Source organism: Numida meleagris, chromosome 17, assembly GCF_002078875.1.
Source record: "Numida meleagris isolate 19003 breed g44 Domestic line chromosome 17, NumMel1.0, whole genome shotgun sequence".
Taxonomy (NCBI): Eukaryota; Metazoa; Chordata; class Aves; order Galliformes; family Numididae; genus Numida; species Numida meleagris.
This window is the reverse complement of record NC_034425.1, coordinates 3046443-3067912: the sequence shown is the minus strand read 5'-3', so window position 1 is coordinate 3067912 and position 21470 is coordinate 3046443. Positions and strand designations below refer to the sequence as shown.

The 21470-nt window shown below is 43.6% G+C and overlaps 1 long non-coding RNA gene across 1 annotated transcript in view; it reads right to left on the bottom strand.

Annotated features, from left to right (window-relative positions):
* LOC110407386 overlaps positions 1864 to 21470 on the bottom strand; it is a 29028-nt gene continuing 9421 nt past the window's right edge. The window contains exons 2-3 of the long non-coding RNA XR_002443876.1: positions 12510 to 12580; positions 1864 to 2998 (exon numbers count right to left, since the gene is read on the bottom strand). This is a non-coding gene — a long non-coding RNA (uncharacterized LOC110407386). The remainder of the gene's footprint in view (positions 2999 to 12509; positions 12581 to 21470) is intronic.

Sequence of the window (21470 nt, the reverse complement as noted above, 5' to 3'; positions counted from 1 at the left end):
TCATCAAGGAAGTTTTCAGGCAAAACTAATTGCACCCATGGGCTTGCAAATACACAGGAAAGTCATTAAAACTACTGGATACAGGGCACTCTGGATTGGTACCAGCTTCAGCCATGATATTCTACTGGTTGCTGCTATGCCACTGGAAATCTCTTATGTAAACAGAGAGCAATGATTTCCTAAATTCTTTTGACCTGAGAATTAACCTCAGAACAACACAGATCACCATGCTAGCAGATTTGCATCCCCTTTGCTCAAATGTCACAGACCATTTACAATCCACAGATTGGAAATGGCTTGTTTGTATCAGAAAAGCTTTTCCCTCCCCAAATTGAGGGGAGATGAGCAGCTGGGAGCATGCAGTTGCTCGTAACCAAGTTCAGTGCTCACTCCTATTGCAGGGCATGAAGGGTTAACCAAAGCTGCTCTCTCCCTGGAGCTCTTTGACCCAAGCAAGCGCTGTGCCTGACATCAAAATGTTTTCCATCTACATTCTGTGCTGCTGCTGTTTGCCACTAGATCAGACTTCAAAGCAAGAGGTAGTCCTAGTTCGTCAGGGTAGGGAGGAAGCAGAGCTGGGATTAACCAAAGGCTTTAATGCATGATGGTAACAATTACTAAAACACTACTGCTGATTAACAGCCCTCCAGTAATGGGTTTGATCTGCAACTCCATCAGAGTTTGCCAGCCTATATTTACAAATTTGTATTGGTTGTTTTTTGCATATTTCCAGAGGCACATTCAGCTTTTCAGCTGCAAAACGATTTCCCATCTCCAGCATTTCTCAGACTCTAGGGTTTTAAGGAGAGAGGGTTTGCAGGGCATTGTCTGCTTCTTGAAGGTCTCCATGCAAGACTTCCATCTCCCATGGAGGAGCAATGGAAGGATCCCTGCAGCCATAGGAGAGCCCAGCTTGCTGCTTAAGGACGACGCTTCAAATACGTGTGAAGAAAAAGTAACAAAGACATTGTTTATTGCAGCTGGAGCTCAAGGAGGTGCGTTTATGTCCACGGCCACAGGACAGATCTCTTTAGCCCATATGCACCACGTGCTAGGCAGAAAACTCAAGGCCAAAGCCTCAGAAAAGAGGTCTGGGACTCCTCTCTGCTTCTTTGGGACATGAGCTCAGAGGCTGTTTACAGGCTGTTTCCTGTAATCCTGAATGCAGAGCAGTCTCTAGTGCTGCTGCCAGGTTTTATTTTGTAAAAAGAGGACTCTGACCGCTCTGCTGCTGACAGCACAAAACCATTTCTACAGTTACAATACCAGTGGTCCTCTTTGCCAGTACCATCAAGCACAACGATTTTGAAGGGTTCACAAAGCAGATTCAACCACCCTCTTCCTCCAACTATTTTATTCCAGCAGTGGAAGATACAGCAGTCTCTGCACAGGGCTCCGCTGCTAATCACAGCTTATTGCAGGCTCATTGTATGGTCTTAGATAAGACAGTCATTGATCTACAGTTTATCTGTTCCAAACAGATGATCCAAGTCCAATAACGTGCATTCAAGCCTTTACATAAAGGCATTTGTATAACAGCAGAGTCGTGAGGTCTCACTGTGTTCAAGCACTGCACAATGACACTGAGATGGTGACAGCAGCTGCCCTAGGATGCACAGAGCAGAAAGGAAGCCGGGGGATGCCCAGGTGGGAGCTGCAGCACTGTCATTCACTGGCAGTAGCAAAGGATGCTCGTGGTGGGGAGAGGGATCATGCTCTCCCACGCTCCTCGTACTGACTAACCAAGACACACTCCATGTTTACAGATCCTTCGATATCAAACATGATGCCTTCACGCATGGCCTCCTTTATGATTGGGCTCCTTTATTTCCTCATCAGAGCCCCCTTTGTCTGAAGGATAAAACTCAAGTGAGGCAGAGAGAACCCTACAGCAGGTTGCAGCTGCTGTAAACAGCAGTGCTACCACATTGACTCTTACATTTGCTCCTTGCAAATGGGAGCTAATTAGCGACCCCAAACTCCATCCAAACCCAAAACAGCACACAAGAAATCCATGCTGCTTGTCTTTGCTTTTTGCAAGCCTTTGCACTGAGATCTTCAAGGTCACAGCAATCTGACCTGTGCAGTCACTTTGCTCCAAAACGGAGACAGTCCCTGAGGAATCGCTTCCTTGTAGCTCAGATTCATAAATGACTTGGTGGGGGAAGGAGGGGAGGAAAGCATCTCCAAAGAAATAAGTCAATGCAAATGATGAAATAGCTAATATGGATCAAATCCCAGAACAGTCAGATCTCAGAGGGGAAAGTGCATAAGTTAAAGGGCTTTCCTCTGAAGACAGTACTTAAAACAGGGATGATCTCCTTCCAACTCAATTCAGTCATCCATTATTTTCAGACTACTGCTTTGCATTTATTCCACTTGATAGGGCAGCTCTTCCTCTCAACTACTTCCCTCAGGGAAGTCATAACCCTCTGTCTGCACTTTCGCAGTCTGCTTCTCTAGGAACAATATGAGCTACAAATCCAGATTTATGACTTGGCTAAGAGAAGGGAGCTAAAGAAAACAGACAAGGAATGACTCTGACAAACAAGATATAGTTTAATCAGTTGAAGTGCCAAGGGAAATGCTGAGTGGATGGCTCCAGGGGTGAAAGATTTAAATGGGCTCTTCTCAGAAACACGTGCTCATCTGCGATGCACTGGAGAGAAATATAAACACACCCAGAGAGCCTCTACCCTGGTCCAGTGCAGTGGCTTTGAGAGCTATGATGTGAAATCCCATTCCAGGAGGAAACGTGACAGTTTCGGACAAGTAACCCACATACTTCTGAGAGCACACGTAGACCAAAGCAGTGTTATTTCACAGCAACTCCAGAAGATGCACATTTTGAAAGTTTTGTTGCCCATGGTGTTTTCCCTACACCATTCTGTCCAGCTGTCTTTTGGAGACCGGTCCTTGTGGAGACTGATGTGTCCTCAGGAAGCGTTTTTTTTGCCCTCCCTTCCTTGGCTAGACATGAAGTAGGCATTTCACATATCTGAAATTACATGCGAGTAAGTCCAGGCTGCCACAGGCGTTTGGGACCTGAATAAAATGAATCAAGCTCTTTCTGGACAATGACTTTGGCTGCCACGCTTCACAAGGTTACAGCAAGAGAAAAACATTAAGCATTTTCACGCAAAGACGTCAGAATTACTGTGGTGGAAAAGGCCATAAGCACAGGCACATTTAATCCTGTTGAGCAGTAAGATTTAAAACTCATCTCTTGTTTATGCAAAGTGGCTGGAAATGCTTCCCTGACCCCAGCTGACTTCTCTTGATTAACAGCCTGTGTCATTTTTATTTTGGTTACCGTGAATGCAGTTGCTGTTCCGTGCCCTGATGCAACATTACCAGGACCCAAGGAATCAAACCAGCCCAGGTGGGGGCACTAAAAACATTACCAGTTTAACATTCACTGGCTAAAGGATAAAGAGAGGGGATGAGAGGGGAAAGAACAGTGTCATAGTTAATGATATAACCAAGACTCTAGACTGGACAACAACAGCTTACCTAAGGCACAGTTAGACTTTAACTAAGCGTGATGTGACATGGGCTGGTGGCTGGAAGGCAGCAGCTGGGCACAGAACTGCACAGCCCTGGCAGCTTGTTGTGTTTCTCTCTCAAAATAGCTCCTGATGTGAGAGTTCCCAGACAATACGGGGTTGGGACACAAAGATAAAATGCAACATTGGACAAGATCCCAGTGATCTTCTTAGCCCTGTGATTACAGTATGAATCCCATAGAATATTTATCACATTGGAAAACGAATTACCTCAGAAATTAGTTAATAGGTTTTCCCTGGGGAATAAAAGCCTCCTCCCCTTCCTGTGCTACAAAAGGATACAAAAATAGAACAGATCCAGAGCTATTCATTTCAGGCTGTTAACTTGTAGATAGCCCACGGGGACATTGACTTTAATGACTGTCCCATTAAAAATTGTCTGAACACTTTCGGCAACACAGAGGCTGAGTAGACCCTGAGCTTCCCTCCACTGTAGGATGCTCTCCATCTCCACAGCCAGGATTTGTGCAGAGCAGTGTTAGCCTGCGTGTGCCATTCCTGGCCAAGATGGATGCAGCAGCATGGGAGTCAATCACGGCATTACAGCAGCAAAGCAAAGCCGGAAGTCAAAATGAAAACAGGAATGACTTGCATTAACCAAATATATTTCAGGCAGAGAGAACTCTAGCCAAGACAAATCATATTTGCACTCCTACAGAACAAGTTAGGTACTGGGCACTGAGACCAAGAACAACTAATAAAAGCTAATTAGCCTGGAGACTGGCAAAAATACAGCCACCTGTACCCAAGCTCTAGCTAAGCACAGCCCTCTGAACTGTAATCTTTGATGGAGCATTAGTGGTTTGGGCTCAGGTCCAGTATCTTCTGTCCAAGATCTGATTAAATATGAATCAGAGACAGCTCACAACAAAGCCAGCCAGCTCCAAAACCCTTCTGACATGCTACCAGCCCAGCAGTCTGGGGAGAGGTGCAGTATAACAGGGAGGGTTGGGATTTCAGGAGGATTCTTTCAAATTGGTTAATTATAGAAGGAACTGATGGAGAGAGAATTCATTTTCACTGAAGCTGTGAGGTTTCAGTGAGCAAGCTATGGTAAAATCCCACACAGGGACTGAGCCTAACAAAAAACCTTTCTTGAATGCCCACATCTACCCTCCCTGCTCCCTGCCTTGATCTTCCTTTGTCCTGAAGTGACTTTTCAGGTGTCTGTTTGGCTCGGATTTGTAGCTGAGCTTTAACTATGTTGCTTCTGCTCTGTCACTGCTCCCTGCATCACTGCTCTAAGGAAGAAGAGCGCTTCAATGCCATTTAATGCTTCTCAGTACACAAGGCAAGAGCCTGTCCCTTGGGGAGATCTCTCATCTCTGTACATCTCCGACCTTTAAAAGCACATCGCAGAGGATTCCTAGGGGTGGTCTGAGAGCAGCACAGCCTCACAATGCTTATCTGCCCCCAGCGATCGCAGACCACAGCCTGCCCACTGCCGCCTCCTCCACAGATGCAGGCCCTTCACTGTACAGCACTAGGCCCATTCTTTGCAACAGCGTGGTCAGCACACCCATTCCTGCCACAGAAATGCAGGAAGAACCTCAGTACGTGACCTGCACTGCTCCTCGGGCCCTGTCCCAGCAGGCACAGCCCAGCCTTGCTCTGCCCCAGGCACCACCACGGAGCCATTTCCTTTGGAGCCCAGGCTTATTTTTGCAAGCGGCCTCACCCCACGAGTGCATTTCTAGCAGGCTATTTAAGAGCTTGGCATTTTCCCTCTCCAAATGACCTGCTGCCTGTTGGTTCACCTCCTGAAGCTCAGCTTGGGACCCCTCTTCACACATGCTGTTAAACTTAACAGTTTGCTTAGCAAATTTTATGATCGTGACCTCGAGCAGACTCATCCCAGCTCCCAGCACTTATCGCTCCTTGCTGCGCAAGTGAGACAGGCCAGCTATGCAGGAGAGCATTTAACCAAGTAACTGGAGCCACAGTTCTCAGCATGGGCAGTCTGCAGAGCAGAGAGTGTTTTTCTTGGTCACAAATACCTGGCAGACAAATCAGTTGCCATCTTACGGCTCTGCCTCATCTCTCTCTTACTGTCAGCAGAATCGGCTTTGCGCAAAACCAGCGGTGTATGACTCTGTGCATTTCCCATTTCTTCTTGTTTCCATTAAAGACTCACATGGCATATAGATTTGTACTTTTTGTTGTGCTTCACATCCGACAGCGCATCCTTTGCATCAATGACAGGCTCCACAGACCTACATCATCTGAACTATATAGCCACTTTCATAGCCCATTTCTTGTTAAGCACTGCAAATTAAGTACAGAGAACTCTTCCAAATCCATTTCTACCTAGTGTTTTTTGCCTACAGTTATCCAAGCACTTTATAAGCCAGCAATACAAAGCAGTCAGGGTGATTTTATGGCTGAGGACACTAAAGAAAAGAGCAGTTCATTGCAGACATTCAAGGTCTGACGAGTCCTGTGTTCTGCACGCTGCATTAAGACCTTTGATATCAAGTGCTACAATAGTTTGACTATAAAAGCAAAGCACTCTGATTTGCTACCACAGGCACACAGCTGGAGCTGCTTTCTGCCCTCACCTTCATGCACAGTGTGGCTTTAACTAATTACTCCTCAGTCTCCTTGCTTTAGACCTCCCCAGTAAATCTACACAGATTTATACTGCTCAGATTCCACGCAATTCTTGCAATCTAAATGACTAAGAAACACTGTAACATCTCATTAGCATTTAAGACAGTTCTGATCCTCTTCTCCTTCACATACTATCTTCTCCAGCACTTCCCCAGTCAAAGCCCATTCCATCCCCTTACCCCTGATCTGCTACACCTGACCTTGGATGCCTGAGTTGAGGGCTTCAGAGAAAGTTTCAGTCTCCTGCACTAATGAATTAGCTGCTTGTTACACATCCCTTCCTCAGCCTTTCATTATTAATTCCCTTGTTTTTTCTGGCCTTGCAAAATTCTGTTCCTTTTTATTTTCCCCCTCCTCTCCTTCATTTCACTTCCCTCAAGGCTGATATATTCCTCTTAATTCTGGAGGATCCTACTGCAATCCACAAGGCTAATGGTCAAACAAGTCAAAATGCTCCCTTTTTTGTGACAGTGCTGTGGACATCGCCCAGTATTTATGGCTATTTTTCACTCCTAGGAGACACATGAATAGAGAAGCTAAACATCCTGAGCTCTGCAAGGGAGGAAAATGGTCACAGTTCAGAAAATATAGAAGACTCTCCAGAACTGTTACCCACGTTCCTAATTGGACTTACTGTTTATAATCACTGTGTGTTGAAGGGCCCCATTAACTAACCAGAGAATAATTATGCCAAGTCACCTTCATCTTTCTCTTTTCTTATATTCTGAGAGATAACCAAGGAAATTAGCAAAAAAAATAAAAGAAAAGAAAAACAATTGCAAATGATAAGAAAACTGGGGACAGGCAATTGAGCTGATAACAGGCAAGGACTGCAGAAAAAAAGTCTAGAAATGCCACCCTGCCTAGTGAGGGTTTGAGAAGGGGCTGAAAGCAGGGCTCAAAGCATCACATCCCACTGCAGTGTGCAGCACAGCCAGTGTGCATGCTACCTAGGGGCATAGGCACTGCTCTTTGTGCACAACTAGAAACTGAATATGATGTTGGTTTGGCCCAACTCTGTGCATGCAGGACATAATGCCAGTTCAGCTTAGAATAATAAACATGAAATGTAAACATTTCATGTAAACATTTATGACCTAGCATGATACCACAGCAGAGACTGGAGATAAAACTGAGTTAAAGGGCAGAAGCGAGGTATAAAACTTGTCACAGGCCAGCAACCTCAAGCTTTCAGATGAAACATCTGCCACCAAAGGTCTTTACTGGAAACAGGCCCAGTCCAAAAAACAGAAACAAGCTCCCTTTGTTCCCTCAATTTTGTTGAAGTTGGTTCATGGTTTTAATGTACACTACCTACACTGCCCATCCAGAGAAACCCACAGCTCCCATGCTGCTGCTACTCTGTCAGCCCTCTAAATGTGAGTTGTTTTGCCTAAACTTCTCTCAAAAAAAAAACCTAAAAAGAACAGCTGACATTTAAATTTATAACATCCCTGGGTACTACAAGCTGTAAGCATCACAAGAAACACTTCCATGCCTTTGCAGCAGGCAGATCTCCAGCAAAACTGGCTTGTTGTTCAAGTCCAAGGTCTTTTATCATGTGATTCTCTCAGTTGCATATTAGCAGTATCACACAAAATGAGATGCTGCTATACATCCTGACATGGATGCACTAAATTGCTACATATGTAAAGAGGGAGTGATAACGGAGAACAGCTCAAACAACAGTTAAAAGTAGTTACCAAGAGAGGGAGATTTGCATTGCTAATATAAATGAACACCAGTTTGGCCACGAAAGATAACTGAGTGGAAGATTTCATATGCTTCAATTTGTGTTGGTATGACCTAGAGAAACTGGATTGCTGCAGGACTTCCTCCCCACAATGTCATCCACATTATCTCAACTCCCAAGAGGGGCATAAGGAGGCAAGAAGAACAGGCAGGTTATCAAAAGCACTGAGATCACCAGCTTTTACAGAGTTACACCACGTACCTGGCAAGCTCAGGTTTCCTGCAGCAGTTGCCAGTGAATTCTTAAGTTCCAGTGCGCTGCAATAATCCTGTCTCACTCCTGTAGCGAATGGATGTTTGGTATCACAAACTTGAACAGCAGTGCTTATTTGAATAGCTGAGGATACAGTGCCCAAACTGAGCAATCTCTCATAATTTAGGAAAATATCCTGAAAACAGATTTTGTATTTCAATCAATCTAAGATAGAGTCCAAATTTCTGCCCACGGAAGGATACTTTTTCTAGTACCACCTAGAGCTGCCTCCTTTTTCCAGTTATCCCAGTTACCTGGGTCCATTCCTAACTGACAATTCCTTCCACCAGGAATACATTTCTAGCAGCATCACTGACAACTAGCTGCAGTTTTTCTATACAGCAGAAAGTCACGGAGCTCAACTGTCACTTCCTACATCAGACTCAACATTTCAACAATGCATAAATGCTGTCAGCAACATTATCCAATGCGTTTCTAATCTCAAGGTTCTTAAAAAGAACTAGGAAGAATTCAAACAACAAAAAATAAATTGTACCTATCTTCTCTTCTGGTGGTCTTAATCAAAGAAAAGTGAGAGAGACAATACTGCGGAAGCCTAGTTCACACATCCTTCTATTTAAATACTGAATTCAGATGTTCCTTCAAACCCAGAGGGCTTTCTCTGCAAGCAGAAAGCTTCCCCATGAAAACCAATGCAACAATACATTCAATGGATTTTCTTCCATATTTGTAAATGTATCCCAAGCTCTTCTCCATCAAGGCACGTCCCTTTGCAAGATGCCACCTTACCACAAAACATATCCTCTCAAACCCTCCCTGCAGGTTCACAGGCTCTGGAGTTGATGTGGGCTTTATTAGAAGATTTCTTATTTGTGAAATCAAAAATGTTGACATCTGGCCTTCAATTTCTTCTCTCTTGATTAATATTAAACAGTGTTTTGTCTGCATTATAAAAGCAACCATTAGGATGGCTCATTAATGCACTCACTGACTTCTTTGATTTAAATGGCTTATAAACACCATTCTTTAATTTTGCTTTAGTAAGTTCGATGGATGAGCACTGTAAATGACTAAGAAGAAAACAAACCACTGCAGCTCAGCCACAGCCATTATGAGACAAAATAGCTCTCTGATGTTTGGACAGGAAGGGCATTAAACTGTGGTGACACTCACGCCTTGCTTGACTAACTAGCCATCATTAATTGTAGCTTACATAAAGCCCAGCATCTTTTCCTTTAAAGAAAAAAGAAACCAGTAAAACCCCAGTCTCAATGCAAGGTCACCTTCCTATGCACACTTGTCTCAGTCTGCTGTGCCAATCACAGTATGCTGTGGCCAGATATACGCAAGAAATTCACCAGGCACTAGCGACAGATTGAACTCTTTGCTATATCTCAGCAGTCTCAAGTTGCACCAGAGGAGGTTTAGACTGAACATAAGGAAAAATTTAATTACAGGGAGGGTAGTCACAGCTGCCCAAGGAAGTGGTAGAGCCTCCATTCCTGGAGGCATTTAAGAGACACGTGGACATGGCACAGAGGGATGTGTTTTAATGATGGAACTCAGTAAATGAGGTTGGTGGTTGGATGTGGTGATCTTGAAGGTCCTTTCCAAATGAAATGATTCTTACTTTTTTTTTTTAAAGGGACACGTTTACATGGCCATCTGCAGCATACATTTCGTTCCTCTGTGCACATCTTGGGGCAGTTTAAAGCAGTTAAGTGTTAACAATAGTTGCACGCTTTTCCTACCTGCATAACCTCCAGCATTTTGAAGTCTTTCAGCTCACCTTGCTCCCTGAGCAGTGTATGAACAGTCTTCATCTCTCAGGTGCTACGACTGTGTTGTTTAAAACTAGACCTAATCTCAGTCAGAAAGCAGAAATGTGGGAACCAGTCTGAAGCAGAATTTTATGTAGCCTGAATGGCCACAAGAATTCCCAGTTATTTTCCGTAAAGGATTCGGAGGGACTCAAACAAAAGAGAAAACACAAACTCTGCTCCCTGCTCATGTCTTACCATAGACGATACTCAAGTCTCCTATTTAAGCCATTTTGCTGTTCAGAAAACCACCCTCCTAAGCCATTTAATGACTCAAGTCTGCATCTGTGTCCAGAATGGTTAGCTGAGAAACCTGATCTGGCTATAGACTGATACCTTCCAGAGCACAAGACAGAACACAGTTGGGCTTTTGCTCCCCCCATTTCAAAGTTAGGGGGGACACAAGGTGCAGTTTCAAACCCCTCTTTGGCTCAAGGGTGAGACCACAAGCACTCCTGGGCCGCTACTCTCTCTTTGGAGGAATGCTTCAGTACTGAGATGGCACACTGCGTTTCTGCTCCTCTTCCATCACTGCCAAGACCCAAATGATTTGGCAGTTATATATATATTAGACCTTAAAGATCTTAATTTGTGCAATCAAGGGCCTGCTAGCACCTATTAGTAAAATATTGTACCTCATTAAACACATAAATTAAAGCTGTGAAATTTAGTATTTCTGGCAAACAACTAAAGAAACTGCACACTCCTATAAGGAGGAACCAGTGCCCGGGATCCAGCAGGCTGAAATATGTTTGTAAATGACCACATTTGAGAATGCAGTTTTTCAAAGCACAGAAAGGGACAGACACCAGCATCAGATCCACTCTGCCACCTTTGGAAGAAGGGGCAGGTGACTTCAGAAGAGTACAAGGATGTTGCTAGAATATGCAGAGAGAAAATAAGAAGGGCAGAAGTCCAGCTAGAGCATATCTAGTCACTATTGTAAAAGATAATGTATTTGTAAAAACACTTGTTAACAATAAAAGGAGGGCTGAGGACAATCTCTATCCATTATTGTATGCAGCAAGGAATGTTACCACCAAAGGTGAGGAAAAGGCTGAGATACTCCACATCATCTTTTCTTCTGTCGTTAATAGAAGAGTTATCCTCAGGGTAGCCAGCCCTCTGAGCAGAGGGAAGCAGGGAGGGAGCAGAATAAAGAGCCACCCATAATTCAGAAGGAAACAGTTACCTGCTACTCCACCTGGACTATCTCAAGTCTACAGGGCTGGAAGGGATCCACCCAAGGTACTGAGGTTTTCAAAAACATCAAGAAATATCCTTTAATTTAATTCTCAGATCTGAGTTTAGAGCAGCAAGAGCAGGAACTTCCACATCAGGTGGTGACAGTGAACACCCTGCAACCCAAAGCTGATCACAGGAAGACCTTCATGGTTCACTTGAGTGAGCACTGACAGACATTCAAGTTTAAACAACGGGCTTAAGCTGGCTGGTAGCGTGTGCTCTTCATTGCTATTCTCCACCTAACGTTGCCTCTAATACCTTATTATTCTCAGAAGGAACCAACTCTAGTCTGCTCATAAAGTCTGACTAAATGTTTCCGTTTTCAAAAGATCATAAATCACCTGAAAGACTCCAGTTTGAAAACCACACTTAGCAAGGGGTAGAAAACTATGGCATAAACTAGGAGTTATGTATAAAAATGCATACGGATTAAAACCAACACATTCCTCCCTTTAAGTAGCATCATCAGTCTTTTCATAATCTCATTCTACTGATCTCAAGAGCAAACAAAAACAGTGCTGAACATAACTGTCTTTAGATTTGCTCACTTTGTAGTTATTTCCAAAGCCACAACTAAAGATTTTACGGTTTCTTGGTGATTTTCCTCAGATCTTGCCAGCGCTTCCCAGACATCAGCACAGAGACCCTCTCTGCGATCCCTTCTCTGCTCCTGGGTGAGAAAGTGTGGGCAGAGAAAGGGCAGCACCACACCTGGACCTCTCACAAGGGCCACCTGAACAGTGGGCAGACAGAAGGAAACTTCTTCCCACATCCCAAAGTCACAACAAAAACAACAAAGACACCACACAAGAAGCTCCTCACAGCCTTTACAAACTGACCCACGAGCCAGGGCTGCTTTCCGGAACAAGGGATGCCCAAAGCCCCCATTGGATTTGCCCTGCCTTACACCCCCGGGGACAGCTACAAGGTGAATGAGACAGCCTGAACAAAGCTGAACATGGGTCAGTATCCTTATGGGGAGTAGATATGCCTCTTCCTGCAGACGAAGCTGGCAGCAAGACTTTTTATAGCTGGGATCCCCAGGCAACCAGGGCACAAGAATAATCTCTGCTCAGATGCTTGCTGACTGCTTTTAACCATGCTATTTGCTCAGCCTTTCAGCGCTCAGGAGCATCCTGCACTCGGCTGGTAATTTCACACAGAGAGACTCAATAGCAGAGTTAGGACTTGGGAAGCAGATGAAGTACTTACACTGCTGAATTGAGCAACAGGAAGAAAAAAACAACTCTCAAAACGGAGTAATCTGAGCAAGAACCATTTACATGCAGATTCTGTACTTACCCTCTAGGGATTTGATACAGAAGGAGAGGACATTTGCTTCTGTTTGCTTGGAAAGGCAGATTTATTAATGGCTGTGGAAAAAAAAAAAAATCAGGAATTGTCAGCACTCCCCCAGATAACAAATGTACTTGTTACAGAGTTAAAGTTTAGTTTAAGGGACAAAGAGCTGATCTTCACGGTTCAAAGCAAGAAAGGGATGAGTCAGCATTCAGGCTGGCCTTAACTCTGGTTCAAAAGGGGCCATAGACCACTGCAGCACATTACCACCACTACTAAAGGAAGCTTGCATCACCTACACAGCTTACTAGTTTTCTAGCCAAAATGCACTCAATCCAGCTGTGGATATGAATTTTCAAAGATCGTAAATGGCTCTAAACTCCTCCAGCAGAGGAATGTTTATGCCAGTTCTCCATTTCCAACATATCAAGGGAGATTAGATTTGAGCCACAGTTAAGAGCCTGTGTCCCCCAGACCCTTGGGGCAATTGCATCCTATTGCTGAAATTGCTGTTTTTATGAGTTGCTGTACAGTTCTTTATTCCTGGGTCAAAGTGTGCCCAGTTTTTCATCCTTTGCTCTCCAGCACTTTCCCTGGGTCTGTTTGTCTCATCTCCTAGGGCAGCACCAACCTGCTTTCTCATTTTGCCAGGGCCGCTGTTCATGCCCCCAGCTGCAACAAAGCAGTGCTTAGATGCCAGTTCAGATTTGGTGGGTGGGAGAAGATGCAGCAGTTTGTGAAGGCACCACAATAGATGTTCGACAGAAAGGGCATCAGCAGCTCCCTGGGAAAACGAGCCCTCCTCCCTCCCTCTGCAGTGGATCGCTTAAGAATATTCACAAAAAAGGGAAAAATAAAATCACTCTGCCAGGAAGAGGTGTGACTAGCATGGATATCATAGCACAGACTCAGTTCTCCCTCTTCCCTGGGAGAATAATGAGGGCAAGAACTGGCAGCAAAACTGCAGCCCTCACCCAAAGCCACCCTCATTTGGCACTCATCAAGCTCACTGCTAATTGCTTGCTGCATATTACACTTGACAGAAGGAAATGTCCTGGCATGTGCTCTCCTCCCCTCACCCATCAGCCTCAGAGCTGCAGCTCAGCATCTTCCTCCCCCCACAGCTCCCACAAGGCCTCATCCAAAAGCCTGAACACTTCCCTTCTCCAACAAGGCCACCTCCAGAACATAGAAGGTGTTATCCATGACGGGCTTCCTGGTTATTTTTGCTCATAACAGTAAAGATTTTCATACAAAGCTTCTCCACAGCAGAATTTTCAGGTGTTTTACACTACGGACACCTGCAGGAGTAATGCCAACCTGTTAGCTCTTGTTGCTGCATTAAGTAATGGCCAAATAACACCCACAGTTTTTTCCCCTCAAATGAGGCCTGGGGAGAATTTGCTCATTAGTGCTTGTTGACCACTGGGAACACATAAATGAGCTATTTGATAAGAAATGCTTCCTTTCCATTGTCTCACCATCATTAGATCAGCTTGACTAATGGGAATCTAAATCCTAATTAGGGACTGTGGATATGGCTTTCGCACATATAATCATAAAATTAATGCCAGTCAAAATGTTATCAAAGTGCTTTCCATCAGAAGGCATGGATCTTTCAGAAGTTACATCAGACAGCACTGAACAGGGAAGGGCATCCTGCTGGTTTCTCAGGCCCCACTAGTCAGCTGCCAAGGAGCTGCAGAGCTGTGCACAACTGGAGCACGAGTGCTTAAGTATTGCTAAATTCTCACAAATTAGGGTAGCTTAGGTCTTTAAAGAAAAAGAAAAATCCCATCTTCTCTCTCAACCAGAAGCTCAGCATTCTTGGTATTTCTATAGCAGTGCACACCAAGTAGCTCAATTCCATCCTGTTTAAAATTCCAAAGATCTTCGCTGTAGGTCAGTTGCAGCATAACTAGGTGGCTGCAACTCTTTGCAATGGTAATGTAGGCTTCTAACTTGCTCCCATATGCTCATCAAGTTCTTGAGGTCTCTATACATTGCACTACCCAGAGAACTAGCAAAAAAGGATAAGCTTCGCATATTCAGAACATCCACTGCTAGGTTCTCCAGATGGGCATGGCTCTCTCTCCACAGCAGAGCTAGGAATCTTCTGCCTTGTCTTCCCAAGTGCTAAAGATGACATTCTTCCCCATTTCCAGTTGTGGATCTGATCTTTTTGTTTGTGGATCCCATAGCTGCATCTGTCATTACTGTTACAGGATGCTGTGCCAATAGGCTAGCACTTGTGGAGTTTATTTTTTCCTCTTACCAATGTCTGCAGAGCCTTTCTTCCATTGCTTTTGACAATGACCAGTTTATTCAAAACCAGGTGCTACTAAATCTTATAAACAATTTTGTTCCTGATCAGAGGAGTTTCCAGCAATATAATTGCCTGTGAGAAGCCAATAAAGGTCCTAGCTATGGATGCAATCATGAATTTATAAATTAAAGTTTGCTTTGCCCTTGAGTCAGAACAGTTAGCATCACACAACCTCCTTGCAGAGCAGTAATGCAAGATTTCTCAGAAGCCACTAATTGGGAATGCAGTCAATAACCTAGAAATACATTGTGTACCATAAACAGCACTTTAGACAACCTCAGGCAACAGCCAGTCTGAGTAATATTACAGCTTTGGTTAAGCTGGTTGCTGAATTCTTACAGAAGAATCAATTTAATACCCTCAAAGACCTGTGAGCAAGGACCGGTTGGGAAATGCCATACAATGGAGCTGTGAACAAGGACAGTTTAGAACATGCAGAACAGCCCATATTCCAGCATTTGCACTGCTCCCTGCAGACTTCGGTTCCTCTTTCCACATATCTTAATAAAATTGTCTAAAGCACCGGAGTCTCCCCGAGCTTTTGCTGTCCTCATATGTCATGATCAGCACAAGAATTGACAGAACAAGTTGTGTCACAGTAGGAGCTTGTATAGAGATCTGACAACGTTCTCCTCAGTGCCCATCAACAGCTACCAATAAGGCACTCAATTCTCACCCAGTCTGTTATCCTTCATTTCTTTCAGAATCTATATATTTTTCCATGACAAACCGCAGATCCTGCTCTGGGACTTCTGTTATGCTACCATCCATCTAGATTTCCTAGTATGAGGGCAAAGAGGAAAACTAAATATGCCATGTTGCAGACTACAGGACAGTGTCTCACAAACTAAAGCGGAATTATCGTGTGGACAAAAAAATGCTGAGCAAACATTCTGCCTAAATCAACTTTCAGAATAGAACCACAACTGTCAATGGAAATCCTTCAGGAGGCAGAGTGTGAGCATGGGAGGTTTTAACATGGACAAAACCAATTAGACAAAAATGTTATTGAACACCTACAGATCTGAATAGGAAGTTAGAAAGAAAAATGGACTCAATTCCCTACTGCATCACAGCCTTCTTCGGTGGTAACTGGTGAGCAGGTGACTGGGAAGCACTGCAGGGTTTTCAAACGTGGAGTTCAGCCTCACACTAGGACCAGGTAAGAGCAGTGCTAATATGTACCTGAAGACAGACTCAAGATCAGGAACTGAGATTAACCTTAGGGCTATGAATAACACCAGCAGCCAACATAGGATTAAACACAGTCCTGCGCTGCCCTAGGGTTACACAGTCTTAACAGTGATCAGCACTAAATCTATTTGTTTGCAAAAGCAGAAGAAAATGCTGAACAGATAAAGAAGCACCTGCAGCAATTCCAATGGAAGCTGTATTCTCTGCACAGAGTACATCATCAAACACCATTCTCATGAACAATACAGACAGCGAGATTGTTGCATAGAAAAGCAAAAGGATCAACCCCTAAAAGTCAATGGGGTGTATGGACGGGGATTTTTTCCTGAAAAACCACTGCATGGAGACATACAAGCTTCACACTGTTACTGGAGTCTGAACTAGTTCAACGCAAAAGAATGTACACAGTCTTAAAAATAAATTCTGGGAGATAAATAAAGAAGGAAAGAAGAAGAAAGCCCAGCATTTGAGACCAGAGGGGCAGGTTGCTGAAATGCTGAAGCTTTGATTATTGGTCTTTTCCTGGCAGAACTGAGGAGAGAAAAAAATAGCTGTAGCACAGCAGTGGTACAGTCATAATTTCCATACAATAGCTAGGAATAATTGCAGAGTTCCCACATATATTATAACCTTGGGAAATGCTTGTATTGTTGTGTTACTTTAAAGTACACTATTTAAAACACTGTTCTCTGCCAGCCTTACTAGCAGAACTTAAAGCTGGCTTACCTTCTTCATGACTCGATGTTTTATATCATGCTAAGCATCAAGAGCTGTTACCCAAAACTCTATGAAAACAAAGACTGATGGGGAATTCATAACTGAGTAAATACAAAGTACATCTTGAAATGTCTTTCAGTTGTTGATCCCCTGCCTGCCTCAAACAAGCAATGACCAAAAGCAAATATACATCGTCAGCGAGCATATAGTAGTATTTCAGCATCATTTTCATGCTTTTTAACTGTAGAATCAGTGCATGATTAGTGTGGACACAAAACAGAACTCAGTGACCTTTTATCAGCTCAAATGCTCCAGGGAGCCTCAGCGTGAAATAGTCACCAAGAAATATACTTGTAATGACACCTAGCAACTGCAATCTATGTCCAAAAGGGACCTTATCTCCTTTTGAACTCAGAATGTCAAACATTACTAACACTACAGTAGCATAGTAATTGGTTCAGAGCTTCCTCTATTTGTTCTGCCCCATCTCACATCAAAATTATTAGCAATGGCCCATTGGGAAATCCTAAAAGGACATCAGAGCAAGTGGGGGATGCTGCCAGCTGAACTAGAACCACCCCTGCAACAGACCCAGGATCAGGAGGATAAGCCTAAACCAACAAGAGAGGTATGGATTACACAAGTAATCCTCCCCTCAGCTTGCATCAAGCTTATCTCACCTAAGATGAGAGCTGAGGAACATCAATATGTAAAGCTTTCCTAAATCACTACACAGTTTGGGAAGTTGTTCTTACAAACAGAATATGGAACCTCTAACTCATTCTTTAAAGAGTATCTTCTCCATTTCTTTTTCAGCCTTTCCAAGCAATAACTACAGCTTAGGGTCTATACGCAATTAATATAGCTATCCAACATAGTAGTTTGGACCAAAGCATTAATTTCATTACTATTATTTTAAAACTCTTAAAGAAATCTTGCTCATCTGATATGCTTTCTAAGACTGGGAAGCAGAAAAATGCTCATTTTCAGTGTGGTGTTCTGACTTTTGAAATAAGGTCATTAGTTTTCAAAACGTACAGCTTCCCATTCAGAGCAGTCTTTGTAAGGGAGGTTCTTTTGTGCCTTTGCAGCACTGGTTCTTTTTCAACATCTTCAGTAAAAATCCAGCTTTTCATCCATTTTTTTTTTCTTGTGTTGTTGATACATGTGGAATGCAATACTCAGAGATCTTTCAGTCTTCATACTACAGAAAAAGACCATCAAGCATTCATTGACAAAAAGAAAATGAGCTCTGAGCAAGCTTTTTCATTGAATTTAGCTTCTTAAAAAGTGAACAATTCATTTTTATTTCAAGAAGAAAACACTTCCAAGCAGGCGACTTGAGACAACTCTCCTACAGCAACAGAAAAGTACAGGAACCCTAAAGAGATGGGAATAATAAAACCATAGAATGGCTTAGGTTAGAAGGGACCAGGTTCCATTTCTCCTGAGTTTGCAAGGCTGGAACAAGACATGTGGCAAGGGCCAGGCATTCTTCAGTTCTATCTAAAAGTCTAAAGAGTTAGTAATGAGAAAAAAATATTCAGGACCTGTTTTTCCCCACCACTGCTTTCCACCCACACAAGATTTCCCACGTAAGCTGGGTAATTGTTGCCCAAAACGGTAACACATGCTCCACAATTATCATTAGAGTTAATTAAGGCTTCCATGCAGTAGGCAGCTTTGAATTGCTGTTTACACTCAGGTCTCTGAACATGCTGCAAGTAATTGAAGGAGCCTAATGTTGTTGATTTTTTTTTTTTTATTGGTAAGGGTTTGATAGTTTGATTCTTGGTTACCACATTTCTAAATATAGACAAGTTTCCTCAGAAATCCCAGTTTTATCCTTCATCACGCTCCAGTAAGTTAATTTCACATTTCTGTGCCCTTTGCTATACCAATATTTGAAGTTCTTAAAAAAAAATCAGGTCAAAATGGGGAGAATATACCAAAAAGTCTCACGTTTGTAGTCTCTTGCCTTTCCGCATCTCATACTGCTCATAGGAGATACCTCAAAGGGTTCCCACCCCAGCACCTCAGTCAGAACCACAGGGGAGTACAGAATTCAGCAACTCCCTTGCACAATTCCATTAACCCACCTCAAGAGCTCCAGGGCTGCAAGAAGACAGACGAAAACACGCAGCACAGCACAGCTCTTCTGCACCTTCTCTGCTGATAGGCACTTTAAGTTCCGGTATCAGCCCTTTTTCCCCCCTCTTATTCTCTAACCAAGAGAAAATTATCTAGACTGACAGCTGTCCACGCCTCTTACCATCAAGGTGATATATTTATCATGGACATTTAGAGATGTGAGATTTTCCTTGAAGCAGATACCTATAATCTTCATCCATCAACTGATGGCCATTGTTTCTGATCTACTCAGGAAAAAAAAAAAAAGAAAAATCAGACTTCTCACCTCCCTTCAGCTTACCAGGGCAAGTGCTGAGAACCCTGCTCTATGAAAATTGCTCTCCTGATTCACAGCATGACCAATTTGGAGGAGACTGCCTCAGACATTTCATTTCTGCCCTGTGTTGAGTCTGGACTCCACGCTGCCTTGGTCCTCCCACCACATGAGCTGACAATACAGTCAATCTTGTAAAGACACCTCCACAGCCTAAATGCACCAGCTATCATTGTTAAAAGCCTACAGAACTGAAGAACACTTTCAAGTGTTGACTCAACTTCTAAGCTTGCTCTAGTCACACGCAGTGAGGTGGGAGGAACAACTTCCAAAGCATCACTTGATAGCACTTTACATTCATTTTCTCTGGGGCTTCAGTCTCAGCTCACTGTTTTCTATCTTTACCTCCTCTCCTGCCATTATCCCCAGAGAACACACTTAAGAGCTCAGCAAGAAATCTCTCCTTTAGCAGCTCTTCAGAAACGCATCTGCCTCCAAATTAACCCTTCAATACATCCTTAAAAGCTCCATAAAGATGCCACACTACCTAAATTATTAATTTTGGACCTCCCTTTCCCAAAGATATTAGTATATATTTCTCATCTCTTGATAAAGTAACACAGTGAATACCAGTATGCCAAGTTCTGCTACCAGCACTGGAAACCTGAGCTGTTCCTGCAAAAATATCCAAGGTCAGCCAGTCAGATGGCAATGAGCAAAGCCAGTGGCTTTACTATGTTTTAAAGCACACTCTTTGAAGACTTGTGATGCCAATGTGCTACTGAGCACACATCTATTTTTGCACTGGAAGTGGTCCTGCCAAAAGAGAACAGTCATTTAGCAGAAGGGTGCGATCCCTCACTCCATCAGAACTCATCTCTTCTGGGCACTCTGCCTTAATGACCAGCCATATGAGTGCACATGAAAAATACACACTACAGTGTACATCGTTCAATTTGGAAGCAGAATTGCTGGTAAGTAACAACCTCCCCGCTGTCACTCAAACCAATCATTCCAAAAGCAGTTTTAACCAATTTTGGAGGAGAGTGCAGTAAAGCTGGCTTCACCACCCTCTGATGAGATTAAGAGCAGTGCCAAACAAGGGTCTTGGCTTGTGCTTAAAATAACCTCTTGCCTCATCCTGAAGGTTTCCATGGCAGACAGCCCACAAGATTAGATCCCCAAAGCACGTACGGAGCTGTTAAGAGCTGCTCTTAAAAGAGGACGGCAGAAAGGAAGGTCGGGATACTTGGCAGAAGGCTGCCCTCGTTGCTGGAGCTCTAGGACTTGGGGCTCAGGCATGAGAAGGTACCAGAAAAGCTTTGCCAGGACAAGAATAGGAGGCCTAAACATGAGGCATCCTGGGCAGAAGGGTTTGACCAAGTCAGCCCAAACAACACCAAGCAGGCAAGCTTTTCTGGGAACTTCACCACCAATACTTGCACAAAGCCCCAGCAGTAACCCGTTGCTCTAGAGATGTGCTTATGAGGAAGGAGCCAACACACTTTCTGAGCTGGAAAAAGGAAAGCAGAAGCTCTGCTTCAGTTGTTTAGGTAACAAGAGACTCAAGCATTCATTGTCTGTGTTCATCTCTTTCTCTGCCACAGAGCTACAGGGAGTGACAAGACGACATGAATTTGAAAAGAGCTCAGATGAAGCATTACCTGGACACAGGAAAGCATCCCTCCAGTAAGATCAAGCCTCGTGTGTTGTTGAAAACCAGATCAGCTTTAATGAATGGCAGAACTTACACTTGCAATGCATAATCAGAGAGATCAGTGGAAAACTGGTTAGATCAAAGTCCCCTAACGTGGTCTGGTGACCACCACATCTGGACATGGTCCCTGAAACCTGAGAGCTGAGTTCTGTGTTAAGAGAAATCTTCTTTTTCATGCGCTTTAATCAGAGGAGGAAGAAAAGCTGTCTGAAAAGTGCTCCGACAGGTGTGAGGGGGATAAGCTAGAGGCACATCACACAGGCAACAGCACTTGGAAAAGAGGAGAGCGGGGATTATCACCACAACACGCAAAGGCGCCATTCTGTACAGCAGAGCACGTTGTTATTAACAATGCTATTTATCCCTCTTATCCATTTTAAGCTTGCAAAGTGCTATACAAACACTAATCACTAAGTGAAGGAGCCAAAGAATCCCATCCATATCCTGCTGATTGCACAGACTGAAAGCACGGTAAGTACAACATGCACAAAGACTAACCGGCCTGAACAATCACCACAGTTAATATTACAAAAATGATCATCTTCTAAAGGGAAAGATACCAACGTGCACTCATTAGGGAACTATTCCCATCTAACGCTGTGGAGG